Here is a 2,783-nt window from a genome sequence, read left to right as displayed (position 1 = left end):
GATCCCTGATGTAAAGGGAGTGTACCTATGTTCCCCGGGTTCTATGTTCCCCGCTTTGTATGGGACCGGGGAACCCTAACCCTAACCTTAGCAGGGAACATAGGACCCGGGGAACATAGGGATGACCCCGCAGCAATCAAACTGTAGTTCCTCTGTAGCACGCTAGCTAACAACTCCTAACAGTTAGAGCTAAATGCATCATAAAAAGTTATTTTGACCAACTTTTGACTACTAGTATTTACTGGCATCAATTTTTTTTTTCTCAGAAAAAAACTATAAGACTGTTTTTTGACAGTAAATACTGTCAAAAATTGAAAGCGAGATTAGCTAACCACGAGTGTTAGGGTTTGTAAAATTACAGTGGCTTACCATTGCAAAACAGGTGCCAGGAGACAAAAAAATATAAAATATAACATGAACTGATAATACTTAATTTACTTACCAAACGCAGGTGGACATTAGCACAGTCCCTTGTGCAGCAGTCGGAGGAGCGCTCACAGATCTTCTGGCTTCAGTCAATCGTGTGTGTGTATGCAGTGGGGGCAGGGTCACATGAACACTTCAAGTGTAAAACCAGGATCGGAGTTTAGAGTGAGTTCAGAGTTAATATTTACACAATTACACTTACAGGTTTAATTTAGTGACACTTGGTTTTTACACTCGATTTTGACACCAACTACTTATCAACTGAATTCAAATATAGACTCCATCAAAGTAGAATTACCTCTACTTTTGCTCAAATTTCACTAACACCGAAAATTTAACTCTTCTGAATTTGCTGTGTAGGAGGTAGGGTCAGACACACAGAAGGCCCAAGACTGATTGAAATCTATCCTCATCATGCCAGCACTGAGAAAATCATTAAGGCAATGAGCGCCTTCTCTATCCGGGTCCAGACTGGGTTTTTGCTGAAATACGACAACAGGGTCCTGCGTGGTGGACAGGCTATTAAACGACACCCTTTGCAGAATGCCAGCGATGCCAGGCATAACTCTGACATCTATTATGGCTGATCTACCCCCTTCTTTTCCACCGCGGTTGGGCCATTGCACTGAAAAACGACGGGGGACTCATTTTGAAATGCCTAATTACCCGCTCTGTGTAGACCTCCTTCACAGTTTCAGAATCAGAAATACTTTATTGATCCCCAGGGAGAAATTAGTTTGTTACAGTTGTTCTACTCACACATATTAAGGAAAAGAAATAATACTTATATTACAATACCAAAAGGTTTAGATGCCACTGCTTTCTCGCCGGCCTTACAGAGGTTTATAGCCAGGCAAGGACACCATCTGAATTTCTCTCTGATCAGGGAACGAATTTCCGTGGTGCGGAGAAAGCTAAGGGAGTCCTATGCAGCAATGGAGCCAAAGCTACATTTCAGCGGGAGCGGGAGATTAGATTGATCGAGAATGCTCTCCAAGTGGTGATCGGAAGTCAGTCAGTGTTGGAAGATGTCTTGCTCACAGTTTTGGTGGAGCTTAACAGCACCCTGAATGCCAATCCCCTGAGGTACTTATCCTCAGATATTGCAGACCTGACACTCGTGCTCGTCATGGAGCAGCAGGATGCTGCACTACCTCAAGGTACCTATTTTACCAGAGCCACGGACCAGACGTCCTTGGCGTCATAGCCAGACCATTGCTGGCCACTTCTGGTCTCACGTCACACATCACTATCTCCCGGCCTTGCAAGGTCGCTCCAAGTGGTGACGACAGGTTGATGACCTTACCTTGGGTTCTGTGGTCATGATAGTGGACCCCCAGATACCCCATGTGTACAGTGGACTGTTGGTTAGATCATCAAACTCATACGAAGCACAGATGGGCACATTCAATCTGCCAAAGTCAAGGATCAGGATCACAGCTATCTTTGCCCTGTTGCTCGTCTCGTTCAGCTCCAAGCCATTCCCGGCGAAGATACTCAAGCAGGATCACCAGAGTTAATTTCAGTGGTTACACATGAGCTTAACTCTGGGGGCAGCTAAATTCCCCAGTTAGGGAACTAGGGCAGCCTCTAGTGCTGTTGGGTCCCATCTAGGTCCTAAGCTGCAAGCACCTGGTAGCAGTGAGTTGAATCATGGTATGCGTGCATGAGACAAGTAAGTGTTGCTAATTGTTTGTTAATTTCTGTACAAATTAAGCTACTAAGCCATCCAGGCCTTTCTTTAGTTGTATCTTCTTGCTGAGTTAAAGGACTTATAGGATATTCTCTTTGTAATTGACCACACAATTCATTCTTATTGAAACACATTATTTATTTTTTTTAAATGGAATTGTTGCTTGATATTTTGTTAGCAGTTACGTATACTGACTGTAATGTTCATTGACAGAATAAGTATTGGCTGTATGTTTCATTTCTATTTACTGTTACGCTTGTATTACAGAAACCATAGCATTTTTTGCGTGTTTCACTGCAGTTTCTCCTTGCGCGTGGTGTGGAGTGAGGGAGTTGCAATGTGCACCGTTAGATTCCACTAAATCATACACACTGGACCTCTAATTAACTAGTGCCACATGCACTTACTGTACAACACTGAAACACTGCTGTGTTGCCTCACATGAGACCAGACTTGAGTTACATCAGTCAATCAGTGATGAGCCCAAAGGATACTAAAAGACAGCACCCACCCAGCCACAACCTGTTCACCCTGCTGCAATCTGGGAAGAGATACAGAAGCTTCCTCTGCTGTAGACCAGACTTACAGACAGCTTCTTCCCTCAGGCTGTGAGACTGTTAAATTCTCCCGTAACATTTTTTTCAGCTTTTATGCCTTTATTTGA

General features: G+C 43.7%; 1 long non-coding RNA gene across 3 annotated transcripts in view; it reads right to left on the bottom strand.

Annotated features, from left to right (window-relative positions):
• Positions 1–428: 428 nt before the first annotated feature.
• Positions 429–2,783, bottom strand: part of LOC118340260 — a 6,111-nt gene continuing 3,756 nt past the window's right edge. For all 3 annotated transcript variants that reach the window (XR_004797368.1, XR_004797366.1, XR_004797367.1), the window contains exon 3: positions 429–559. This is a non-coding gene — a long non-coding RNA (uncharacterized LOC118340260). The remainder of the gene's footprint in view (positions 560–2,783) is intronic.

Source organism: Morone saxatilis, unplaced genomic scaffold, assembly GCF_004916995.1.
Source record: "Morone saxatilis isolate NCDOM2014 unplaced genomic scaffold, NCSU_SB_2.0 Contig7, whole genome shotgun sequence".
Lineage (NCBI taxonomy): Eukaryota > Metazoa > Chordata > Actinopteri > Moronidae > Morone > Morone saxatilis.
This window is presented reverse-complemented; position numbering and strand designations above follow the sequence as displayed.